The following is a 13,627-nucleotide window of genomic DNA, read 5'->3' as shown; positions in this document are numbered from 1 at the left end:
TAAAAATCATTCGACCATTCGATAGTCAAAGTACTGTCTCTTTAAAAAAAACTTCAACTACATACTTCGCCACTTTAAACCTACTGAGCTACAATGTTAGCCTATGGGGACCTTCCCCATCAGTTTTCGATATGCGAATTGGTAGGATTTTACTTCAAGGGTCGAATTCAAGGGTTTATTACCCTTAGTAAATGTGCCCCGTACTGTTAATGTCAATGAAATTAATTTTTTTACAACAACACCACCTGCTGGTCATTTTCCCACCAGTCTGACCACCAAGTAGTCAAGGAAGTTGTCAGGAAGATCCGAGCTTCAGCCTCTATCGATGCTGAAATATTTGGTGAAGCCTTGGAAACGTTAAAACAAACTGTTATTGCCTAAACCAACCGTCAGTACCGTAATATTCATAAAAATATATGTATGGAAAGAAATGAATGTATCTAATTTTAGGAGACTGATATATAGCTTAAAGCAAAAGTTCATCCCTGGCCAAATTAAACAAGTGAAAAGTAATAGAAGCTACTGCAGGAAAAAGTGTGTTTAAAAAAAGACTGTTACATTTTATTTTATAAAAGATAGGACCAAGTAAGCAGTTTGCATGTGGAAACATCCTAAACACAACAATTTCAGCCATACTGCCAAACCATCTGAGCATGTGTGGACCATTTAGACAGATCACTTGTGATCCTATTGAATTATCTGTCCTGATCAGTTGCCCTAAAGGAAGTGAAGCACCAGGTTACTTGTACAGTAAGAGGTCTATTTATCTTACTGCATAAAACAATAAACACCAGGAAAACAGTGTAAAAAGTTGTGTAAACTAAATGGCCAATGAATCAAGGTATGCTGGCCAAACTGTATATTTAAACCCCTTCAGATCTTGTGCAGAGAGGAAAGAGATAGCGAGAGGATGAGAATTCTCTTTTTATAATTCATTTTCATTTGTTATCATAGTAAGGGCAGTCCCTGTAAATGTATGACTTTAAATACATTACCTTTTTAGCTTCAAAGATCCAGTGACTTTTCCTATCCTCGTCGATCTGGTTCCACCAACGTAATCCAACCAGTAGGCTTCCAATTACATTCTGATAACACAAAATGTTGCTAAGATCAGTACACATCTGGATATCTACATATAATGACATTTCCAGATACAACTGGACCCGCCAAAGATTATTTTATCAAATAGTTGGAGAGAGCATAGAGATTAAGTGATCAGGCAGAGGAAGGAAGAGTAAAATTTAAAAACCGAGGGTGATCTTAGTAACTATCTATTATCATTTCTCCCAGATTCCCTGAAGCAGGTGTTAGCGATACAGACAATTACTATGTGTCCTGGAATGGACTGTACAAAAATCATATGGTGGTGGCACTAGCATCATGCTCTGTGGTTGCTTCTTATCTTCAAACAAAGGGCATCTTGTTAAGATAGAAAGAAGCATAATAGAAGGAAGAATGGATGGTAGAGACCTGCACAGGTCTAGTTGGTCAAAACTGGGTCTGAACAAGGGCCACCGACCCAAAACCCATTTCTGGCCCCGGCAACCCACACCCCTGCCCCAAATTCCTTGCATCCAAGCCTCCCATGATGATCACATATTAACATACTGTATTGTATACCTCCATTAGAGTCCTGCATAGGGTCAGGTACTTTACCAACCCACCTCCCTGACAACTTCCATAGCCCTGGAAGTGACATCACCGTATACCAGATGTGATGTCATGGCAGAGGCAGATCAAACTGGAGGCACCAGAATTTAGGTCACTGGCAAGGAAAGAAACTGTTTTTTTTTAATGCTTTTCATTTTTTCCCCATCTACAGCCCATTCAGCTCCCTCCTTAGGGTACCTGTGGTCAACCCCCAAGAGACCAGCATTTTTGCTTTGGGTATTGGGTATTGCACCAGTACCAGACTCTATGCAGGACTCTACTTGATCATATAAAATACAGGAAAATACTGCATTGGCAAAATTATCTTTCAGCAGAACAATGGTCCCAAACAAAAGCCACAGTGACACTGGAGCAGCTCCAAAACAAACAGGTTAATGTGCTATAATGGAACTGTCAAATCAATTGACAATCTGTGGAGCTATTTGAAAATTAAAGGGACAATTATATCAGCAGACAAACCTAAACAACACAGAAAATACCTGTCAGAAATAGTGGGTCAAAATTACTCCAGATTAACATAATTACTCTGCAGTAACAATGAATTCAGAGTTTCAGTTCTCTGAAATTTAAAATATCACAGAAAGTTTAGAGAGTAGAATTGGTCATAAGGCTAATGTCACACAGGGTTGTTTCCTGGCGTTTGTAAAAGTGCAGGTTAACAAACAGCCCCACCTCCCCTATATTTAGGGTTGCCACCTGGCCAGTATTTGGCCAGCCGAGATGTAAATCACTTGCTAGGGACAGCACCAATATCTAAAATTACATTGCCGGTAAATTTGGCATCTATTATAATAATTCCCCTCTCCACTGCCAAACAACCCTTCTATCTACAGGCCTGCCTATTAGGCCTTATGTTTTTCCAGCCCCAAACATCTTTATTCTGTCTAGGGTTGGACAGAAAGCAAAATAAAGTTCTGTCTTGCATAAAAAAGGGCATGAACTCAAGGGATGAAAACATAATTATGCCTCTTTATAGAGTATCTGGAGTATGCAGTGCAGTTTTGGACTTCAGTCCTTAAAGGGGAAGGAAACCTAGTCTTCCTGCTGTGAACGGCGTTTTGGCGCATGCGCAGTAGGATCATTTCACCGGTACGGATCTACTGTGCATGCGCCAAAAGTCACGCGCATGCGCAGTAGATCATACCGGTGAAATGATCCTACTGCGCATGCGCCGTTCAAAGCAGGAAGAAGATCGCGTGGAAGAAGATGTCGTCTGTGAACTCTCTGGACTGGACCTGCGCAGAAGGGTAAGTAACAAGTTAGGGGCATTTGCCCAGCGGGAGGGGTAGGCCAAGGGGGAGGAGGGAGGGTGGGCAACAAACGGGAGGGGGGGTGGGGAGTTTGCGCGGACTAGGTTTCCTTCCCCTTTAAGAAGGATATAAATGAGCTGGAGAGAGTGCAGAGACTAAGTGCAACTAAATTGGTTAGAGGGATGGAAGACTTAAATTATGAGGGTAGACTGTCAAGGTGGGGGTTGTTTTCTCTGGAAAAAAGGCACTTGCGAGGGGACATGATTACACTTTACAAGTACATTAGAGGACATTATAGACAAATAGCAGGGGACCTTTTTACCCATAAAGTGGATCACCGTACCAGAGGCCACCCCTTTAGACTAGAAGAAAATAACTTTCATTTGAAGCAACGTAGGGGGTTCTTCACAGTCAGGACAGTGAGGTTGTGGAATGCACTGCCGGGTGATGTTGTGATGCTGATTCAGTTAATGCCTTTAAGAATGGCTTGGATGATTTTTGGGACAGACATAATATCAAAGGCTATTGTGATACTAAACTCTATAGTTAGTATAGATATGGGTATATAGAATTTAATTAAAAGTAGGGAGGGGTGTGTGTATGGATGCTGAGTTTTCATTTGGAGGGGTTGAACTTGATGGACTTTATCTTTTTTCAACCCAATTTAACTATGTATTTTGGCCATGGAATCTGCTCTGTCTGCAGCCAAGCTGATGCAATGGCTCTGGGTGCAGACACACAAATGAGATGATGCATTAGCCTAAGTCGGAATACTTTTGCAGTACACTTAATAAATACTAATTTCAACTGTGAAAAGCATTAGCAAGGCTAGGGCCTCACAACATGAAATCCGCTGTGTCTACCTGCACCCGAGTGGAGGTAATGATTCTGAGTGCAGGCAGTGCAGGCTAGGGTTGCCACCTTTTCTGGAAAAAATACCGGCCTTCCTATATATTTATCTTTTTTCCCTATTAATGACATTGGGATCAACTATCATTTTTACTGGCCAGGCCGGTAAAATACTGGCCAGGTGGCATCAGATTCTCCTGTGTTGTCTGGCCCTAGCCTATGGCTCCAGACCGTCAGGCCCAGATCAGTGGGAAGGCCACAAAGTTTTAGGGCTGCTTGCCGCCCACTTGCTACACTGGGGAATGTACAAGCCTTCAAATTTCCTGTCCCTGATGTGACTCCTGTTAGGTAGAGGCTGATGTGCTGTATGAGTGTGGAGTGAGTGTACACTTGTGCAAGTTAGAATGTGATTACAGGCTTGCCTAGGGGAGCATCATTTTGAAATCAGTACTTGTGAAAGACAATGTCTTTGTCAATGACCAACTGATGGTTTATATTTAAAACAGCATCTCAAAAACACTTTTAATACAACATGCTTAATTTTAGAGATAACAGGAATGATATGACTTTGTTATCATATGTGTTTTATTCTAGTTGATATTTACTTCAGATGTTTTCCTGCACGTGAATATGCTTTGGAGGAATATAATTATTTATGCTTTCTAATATTAGCAGCAGAAACCTTAAACTGTCATACAGCTCCAATTTTCCCGTCATTCTAATTCAATTCCAGAATCTGCAAAAATGCAGGTGAACATGGTGCCATTATAATTGGATGAGTCTGAATTATGGAACAAATAATTCACATGTTCTGAAAAGAGATTCCTATTGTACGACTGGCAAATGTATTCCCTCAATTTGTGATGCAGATGTTTTTTCCATAGGAGACTGCTGCAAGGACATCTCTATAAATTATATTATGTCCCAGGAACGTGCCCTTGGCCCTTCATCTGGCACACAAAGGTAGAAAAACCTTACCAGCAGCAGTTTTATGATTAACCTCAATGAAGAGAAAGGAAAGGTTTAGGTTATCTTGCTTCCTCACACTAGCTGTAATATAATCTTGTATGCCCTCTGACCATCATGCAGCCTAACTCAAACGTAGGACATTTAAGATAAGTGAGAGGAAGTCAATGAAATCCTTTGCCAACACTAAACATACATAAAATGACAAGCAAGTATGCTTTGTAAAGATTCAAAGGGGTAATTCACCTTTAAATTAACTTTTAGGGGCAGATTTATCAAGGGTCGAATTGATAATTCGAAATTCTAATTTTTCAATTTTTTTTATGGTCAAAACTGTCAAATTCGACTAGGGAGTTATTGAAAAAATCTGAATTTGATTTTCGAGATTTATCATACTCTGGCCCTTTAAGAACTCAAATTCAACTGTTCGCCACATTAAACCTGCCAAATTGCTGTTTAAGTCAATGGGAGACGTCCAGGGACCAATTCTGAGTTGTTCGTAGCCTGTGGGTCGATTCCATTCATCCGAGTTTATAAAATTCAATCTTTTTCATAAATTTAGATTGGTCGAATTTCAAAATGGGAGTCTTAAAAACTCACATGAATTCGAAATTCGACCTTTGATAAATGTGCCTCTTAGTATAATGTAGAGAGTGATATACTGAGACAACTTGCAATTGGTTTTCATTTTTTATTATTTATGTTTTTTTTAGCTATTTAGCTTTTTATTCAGCAGCTCTCCAGTTTGACATTTCAACAATCCGCTTACTACGGTCCAAATTACCTAGCAACCATGCATTGATTTGAATAAGAGATTGGAATATGAATAGGAGAGGAAAGTGAATGAATAGAAAGAGAAGTAATAAAAATTAGCAATAACAATACATTTGTAGCTTTACAGAGCATTTGCTTTTAGATGGGGTCAGTGACCCCATTTGAAAGCTTGAAAGAGTCAGAGGGCGGCAAATAATTAAAAAACAATCTTTTGCCAAACTTGGGCAAAGTTCAGCAAATGCTACATAAGTCTGTAGGGAGGTTTCATAGGAAAACAGTTTAGTGAAGGTCGGTGCTTACCTTGACTGACCAAAAGTCAAATGCCAGAAGAAGCAGTGTGATGACAAAACAGAACAAATAGGCAACAATAGCCCCAACTCAAAAAAATAAGTGGAAAAAGGTGGCCAGAGGGTGCCTGAGAAAACAATTCAAATGGCTTAGCAGTGACAAAATGAACAGGCTGTATCTGTGAAGACTACAGTATACAAACTCACAATCCAATAAACCTGCATTATGCTGTAGTCCACTGTGAAAACAGTAAAACGATAAATAACATAACATTAACTCATGATATTACAGTTTTGCAATTAACCAAAATAATGTAGGAGGTTGTCAGGCCCTTAGGGGCTATGTCCACTAGATCCAAACTGCCTTGTTCTACAAATATTAAAAATCACAAGCACACAATTCAGATATCCAGGTCACTTGTATTAGAGTCCAGCGTGGAACCAATTTGTTAAACCCAAACCCGACCCACACCCGCATACTTACCCGCTTGGACCTGCTACTGCAAGTACCTTATCCGCAACCCGACCCGCGACCATCAAGAAACAGGAAGTGCTGTCATTGTAAACCGGAAGGGACATCATTAGAAGTAGGCGTGATCAGAAAAAAGGAGTAAAATTCACTATTGAGAATATCCGCAACCCACCCAGCAAACCCGAAGAACCGCCGACCTGCGTCTATACCCGCTCCCGAAACGTCTACCTGCAACCCGCAGGGTACTGCAGGTTTTTACGGGTAACCCGCGGGGACCCAACCCACTGCAGGACTCTAACTTGTATCAATTCATATCCATATTGTGCTGGATTAATTGATCCAAATGTTTTGTAGAATCAATCACAAGTAGATTCCCAAAGAATGACAAATAGAGCTAATTCATTTTAAGAACGCAAACATTTTAGGACACCTGTAGGTGCAATTGACACTGAAAGAGATGATTTAGTGAAATTCGAGATGGCGAACTAGGATGGACAACTTCATTCCCTGGATCAATACCATTATACGGTTGCACAACCTATCTGCTGGTGTAGTAAGTTTAGCATATAATATCCAGCATTTCCAACCATATTCTTTTTTAGACTTTAGCTCTCCTTTAATTGTGTGAGTTAGTAGCCATGCATCAGAAATCCTCTATGGGGCTAGACTGAATATTCAACCTTCCAACCCCAGAGGCTTTTTTGTTAATTAGCTGAATGAGACTAAATGCAGGTATGGGATTTGTTATCCAGAAAGCTCTGAATTATGAAAATTAATTTCCCATAGACTCAATTTTATCTAAATAACCAAATTTTTAAAAAGTATTTCCTTTTTCTTTGTAATAATGAAACAGTATCTTGTACTTGATCAAACAAAGATATAATTAATCCTTATTGGAAGCAAAACCAGCCTATTGGGTTCATTTCATGTTTACATGATTATCTAATAGACTTAATCCGGAAAACCCAAGGCCTGAAGAATTCTGGATCTCTAGAGGGTACTCTTAGGTATGTTTACTTTCCTCCAAAAATATATTGCTGTTTTAATTCATCAAGTGTGGATTATTAGAATGTTATAAACAAAATATGGAAATATGGTAAGAACATTATGAATTTAGGCATACAGTATGTTTATAGATATCTGACATATTTGGAGATTTTTGTTGTTCTAACTGTGCAAGACAAAACCAAGGATATCTTTTAAACTTGAAAACCTAAATAGTAAATGAAGCCTGTTTACAAAATGATAGCATTTTGGCACAGAGGTGTAATTACTGCTTCCTTGTGACATTTTATTAATTAGGTTACGGATAAAACTGGTAAGACCTATGTGTATCCAATTTATTAATTCATCATTGTAAATAGGTTAGAATTCATGAATTAGACTTGGCGGCAGCCCAAGGTAGACAGCGAATGAATTATTTCCTGATGACATTAACACAACCTATCAATTATCAGCATCCCTGTCACCACAAAGTCTGTAAGAAGAAAATTTAGAAAAACAGCTAATAAATCAATGCACCTGATCTTTGCTTTCTGTAGTGCCAGTTCCTCCTCATTGCCAACATCCAGGGACACATCCTTTGTTTCATCAACAATTACCTGCAGTAGAAATACCACCACAAAGTTTATCAGTCATCAGAGATAATAGTTCAGAAAATATGATGTTCACTTATTAGGAAGAGGAAAGTCATATTTACTTGGGGGTGACAAAAGTTGGGCACCCCCAAAGGTCGCCTTCCTTCTTCTTCTTCAAATTTCATGCAGACGCATGAGCAGCAGAGTGAAATAGCCGACTTCGTTAAAATTCGGCTTTTCATGCTACTGGGCATGCGTGTCAGGGGCCTTGTGGCTCCAGTAGCGAAAGAGTCTGGACCAAGGAGGAAGCCCAATGGTTAAAATCCGATTTGCGGTAGTTAAAAGATCAGGAAGTAGCGTAGTCAGGTTTCAGGCTAAAATTCAGTAGGCAGGCAGCAAGGATCAATGTCAGGGTCAAAGCAAAGGGTCAGAAGTCCAGGGATCAATATATTAGGAATTTAGGAACACCCAGGAACACTGTGAGCATGACCTATAATCGGGCATTGAACCCGTGACCACGTTGTCTCTTTATTGGCTCTTCTGCTTACTCTCCCCACCCATGACCATAGACACCCATGACCATAGACTGCCGGCTTCCAACTTCCTGTTTTATAGGCCTGCACCTGCCCCACCCCTCCCCTTTTGTGACATCCTCGTTGGAGCGGGGCGGCACGGGTCTATAAATGGAGGGGAAAAAACTGGGTACTGGCGGGTGCGGGTCAAGATTTTTCTCAACCTGCACATCATTATTGTTCTGCTCTACCTTTGACCACATCTACATAGTGCATTTTAGGGTGCTTGTCCAGCCTGGAAATGCATCTTTCTGCAACAACTATCTGTACTTGTAGCCAGTTTCTATTCAAGTCAATGGGAGCAGCTTTGGAATTGTGTTTTTTGGACCACATAAAGCACCCCAACTTATCACTACAATACCCTTATGGTGTTCCCATGTCATGACTCACATATCCAGTGTTTTTTACATATATTTGACACAATGCAAATCCTCAGCTACATTTTCCTACGAGGAGGTCATTTAAACACTAGAAGGGACACAATTGTGAAGCTACATTAGCCTGGCATTATGATTAGGGATGCACCGAATCCACTATTTTGGATTCAGCCGAACTGTGGAATCTTTGCTTAAGATTCGGCCGAATATCGAACCGAATTAGGGGTGGGTATGGGAAAACATTTTATACCTTGTTTTGCGACAAAAAGTCACTTGATTTCCCGTCTGCCCCTAATTTGTATATCCAAATTAAGATTTGAACTAGATTTTGCTGGGCAGAAGGATTCGGCCGAATACGAATACTGCTGAAAAAGGCCGAATCCTGACCGAATCTTGGTTTCGGTGCATCCCTAATTATGATCAATCTAGTTCTAGAGGTAATTCCAGCTTTCTTAAGCCAGCTGACATTACAGCCACAAATGAATCAGATGCTAATGCTGTTATTGACACCATTCTTACTACAAAAACCTGCACAGTGACGTGCACACAATGCATACAAATAATGTGCTAACTTGAACCCTGATGGCAGATGTTGTGGCCGAATCCACTTAGCAGATGCAGGTTATTGCTAATTAAAAACACTGCATTGCGGGTAAAAAATACATGTTACTTTCAGTGCATTGCTGGTAAGCCTTCATATCATCCCCATGTTAAAGGAACAGTAACACCAAAAAAGTGTTTTAAAGGAATATACAAACAAGCTGCTGTGTAGCCATGGGGGAGCCATTCAAGCACAGGATACACAGTAGATAACAGATAAGTTCTGAAGAATCCCATTGTATACTACAGAGCTTATCTGTTATCTGCTGGGTATCCTGTGACTTGTCTCCTTTTTCAGCTTTGAATGGCTGCCCCCATTGCTATACAGCAGCTTGTTTATATAAACCATATTTGTGTTACTGAAGCAAAGACACACCAGTGTTTATTATATTTTCATTACTTTCATTTTTTGGTGTTACTGTTCCTTTAATCTGGGGATTCCATTTTGATTCTGTAACCCTTGTTTGTTTAATGAATGCAAAGCTCTGTGTAACTTGCTGGTGCAATATATATATATATATATGATTTAAATGGGTATGGGAAACAGGGTGACATTCAAGGAGGAGTAGGATAGAAAGTGGGAGTGGCTTGGGAGGGCAGGAAGGAGTGGTATAGGTGGTGGGTGGAGCTTGAGGAGGAAAGGCAGGAAACAAGGAGGGACTTTATTGGGATGATATTGAGGGTATACACGCCCTCTGAAGGAAGATGGACATGGGTGCGGAGTGTAGGCTGGAGGTGGAAAAGAAAAAGTGTTGTTAGTAGCAACTATTATTTTCACTTGTTCAAGTAGTTGTTTAGTATCATCTATGAAAGTTTTCATGATAACATTTTGTCTGTTTGGTCTGAGTTGCCTTTGGTTCTTAGCCTTTTTGCTCTCTCTCGGTTAACAAAACTTTAATCGCCTGTAAAGCCCCAGACTCAGCTTCCTGTCTTTGCTTTTCAGCACAGTTTGCTTTCTCTTTTTCCTTCTTGAGCAATTTCTCTCTAACAACATCATAAATCTTTTGTGTAATTTCAGCCACTTTGTCTAAACTCTTATGTTCATAATCAAGACATCGCATTTTAAGTTCATTAGAAATTTTCTCTAACAGTCCTCCTACAAATATGGTAGCCATTATTCTTGGGAAAACAAGAAGTCACCTCGCACACCCTAGCCGACCGAATTTTGCGAAACCTGGTGCTCGATGAAGGAGGTATTGGCAGCCTCCACAACAGACAGAGAAGTAGAAAATCACTGGCACAACAGGATATTTCTAGCAGGGAAACCCTTGCTCGTTTATTTGCGGATGCTTGACAAAGGGGTACCGCAAATAAACGAGCAAGGGTAGCCATTATTCCTGACATGGTGGTCACTCTGGGATCCTGTTAAGTATAGGTCAGACAAGCTTTTACAAAGTTGGCCAAATAGTCAAGTACGTCTTGGTCTGGTTTTTGCCTAATAGCAGTAACTCTAGCCCAGTCATGTCTTACTGGGAAAATCTCGTTGAGCTGTTCCTTAAGGGTCTGTAGTCTGGAAACTACAGTCTGATGGCCATCGCATATGTCAAAATGACATAGTTTCATAAGGGGTTCAAATAAATTTCTTAGGGACGGCCACTTGCAACAGTTGGCTAAAATCAACCCAATTTGGTTGTAAAGAATTTGGATTCTCTCTAGGGCTTCCCACCATAACTTAGGAGTCTGGGCAGGATCGGGTGAGGTTTTTATCAAAGCATCCAAGTCTCGATTTCCAAAGTCACCCAAGGTTCCTCGTGAGGCAACTTTGGGTGAGTTTTAAAAAGCTCGCTGCTCTACCAGAAGCTACACCATCTATTATATCAGCCAACAAGTATGATGGGTTCTTCTGCCTCACAGCAAGCCATAGTACTTTGGGAAAGGGCAATGGCGAGGCCTGACATATAATCGCAGAGATGACAGGACTACGTCTCTGCAGCTGCTTCTGTGCTACATGTCGGGTTGGTACACACAGCGTTTAATAAGGGATGAGGAGCCGCACCCCTGGGAATGATGTGGGGGTTTAGGGCAGGGATCACGTGGGATGAAGCGGGAGAAAATGAAGGAGGGATATACAGGCCCGGATTTGTGGAAAGGCCACCTAGGCCCGGGCCTAGGGCAGCAGGAATTTAGGGGGGCGGCATGCTGCCAAACCACACCCACATTGGTTCAAAAACACTGGTTATGTGCTGGAGATACGATCATTTTTTAAATTTCCCGTGCGCCAATCCCCATTGCTCCTGTCCCCCTGGACAACAAACGGTAGTGGGCCTAGGGGCGCCCACTATGTAAATCCGGCCCTGGGGATATACAGACTAATAGAGTATCAATAGAGGTGCGCGTGAGGGTTACCTGTTTCATTCTGCATTCGGCATGTGCAAGTAGCACCCAAATCTTTTCCCTGCTGCTCCGTTGCTAGGGCCTGAAGGGCAGGACGTCATTGCTAAGGAGCTGAGATTGCATATCAATTGGTTGACCCTAGGACGGCAAGGCTTACAGTGATTGGTAAACGTTCATCTATTGTTTCACTACGGGGACACCACAGGCAGGAGCAGTTAATTGTGCAGGAGGGAGGGACAGACCAAAAAACAATCTCCAGATGAAAAACATTATTGTGTATATAGTTCCACGGGTTCCTAAGTGCTGCTGGATAAATGGCCTTGTTTTCACAAGCTGAAGTGGAAAAAAGTGAAGCATATTTTTTTGGGGGCCGTAATGTTGTTCCATCCATTCCTGTGATGTTAAATGGTGACTATTTCTACATTTTAGAATTTATTGGTATCAATACGTCACGGTTCCAAGCATCGAGTATGTCCATCAACTCATCTCAAAAATAGTCACAGATTTGTTTCCATGGACTGTCAATACACAAAACCTTTACTTATCTAAATCAGTGCCCTGGGCCACTATGGTGCATAAAATACAGTGAATATTGGTGCCAGGAGCCCATATACTAAATACTGGTTGCCATGACCTGGCATAAAATACAGGGCTCCCTTTGCACGTTGTTGAGAGATAATAGAATTCTGTGTATGTAGATTTCCCCAGGAAACCTGACTGGGATGGGATTCTCAAGCTAGCCTTAGTCACTGATACCCTGGCCTTCAGGCATAGCCACCCGTGGATTTTTTTCAAAACAGTGCTGTGCTATTTTTCTCCCAACGGTAACACTTTTTTTTTTTACAAGTCTATAAAAAATCTGTAATTCCTTTTTCAGGGTTCTGACTCTTGGGCAGATTTACTAAAGGATAAATGGAAGCAGGGCCGACGACACTCAAACGGATCCACAGGACCAGAGAAGATTAGTTAAAAATATATTTTTTCCCATGACTAAGTGCCCTAAGTGGGTGTGAAACGCGTAGGGCAGATGGAGATGAAACACATTTTTTTTAACTTTGTATAAATAAAATGTATTTTTAACTAATCCTCGCTGGTCCTGTGGATCCAGAACCGCCATCAGAAATCACAGCCCCCTGGGCTGCGCCCACCGCAAGCCCTACCTACAGGTCAGCCCTCCCAACCCCACAGGTCCGCCCCCCACCACACAGTTAAAAAACAAAAAAAATATTGGTGGCTAGGGTTCCCACATGTTAATAAAAAATAAAAAAATATGGGTGGCTAGGACCCTACATGAGAAAAAAAAATTGGTGGCCAGGCCCCCCCCCCCCACGTTATAAGAAAATTGTTGGCCAGGGCCCCTTAAACGTCCATGCCTTCCCGAAGTTAGCAGCTCTCAGAAAGATGGGGGGCCCGACTAATCAAGTAAGTGTGGCATGGCCAGGCCCCCCTTACCCTAGGGGCCCCCTACAACTCTCCCCCCTGTCCCCCCCTGATGGCTGCCCTGTGTGGATCCGTTGGAGTGCCGGTAGGCCCTGCTTCCATTTATCCTTTGCTGTACTGCTCCCTAAAGCTGGGGGTCTGGGGCTGGAGCACCCGGACCACATTCATTTGGTGAGTCATTTACTAATCATTCTGGAGCACCATGTTTCTCCTAACCAGATTTAGTAAAGGTCTAAGTGACTAATACTGGTGAAGATTCGCCAGCGTTACCGTTTTCAGGGACTTCGCAGATTTACTAACGGCGCAGGTGTCACTTCGATAGCGAAGGAGATGGACACTAGCTGTGATTCGCACTCTATTGCCAGGCAAATTCTCTCTGGCGAATGGACGTTAATCCGCAAATTTACTAAGATGCGGATTTAACTAAATGTTACCTTTTTCGCCAGACTTGCCCTCGC

At 41.5% G+C, this 13,627-nt stretch overlaps 1 pseudogene; it reads right to left on the bottom strand.

The window, feature by feature from the left end:
- Positions 1 to 281: 281 nt before the first annotated feature.
- LOC108701882 lies at positions 282 to 10,510 on the bottom strand (annotated as a pseudogene).
- Between the last annotated feature and the right edge of the window lie 3,117 nt (positions 10,511 to 13,627).

Source organism: Xenopus laevis, chromosome 9_10L (assembly GCF_017654675.1).
Source record: "Xenopus laevis strain J_2021 chromosome 9_10L, Xenopus_laevis_v10.1, whole genome shotgun sequence".
Lineage (NCBI taxonomy): Eukaryota > Metazoa > Chordata > Amphibia > Anura > Pipidae > Xenopus > Xenopus laevis.
This window is presented reverse-complemented; position numbering and strand designations above follow the sequence as displayed.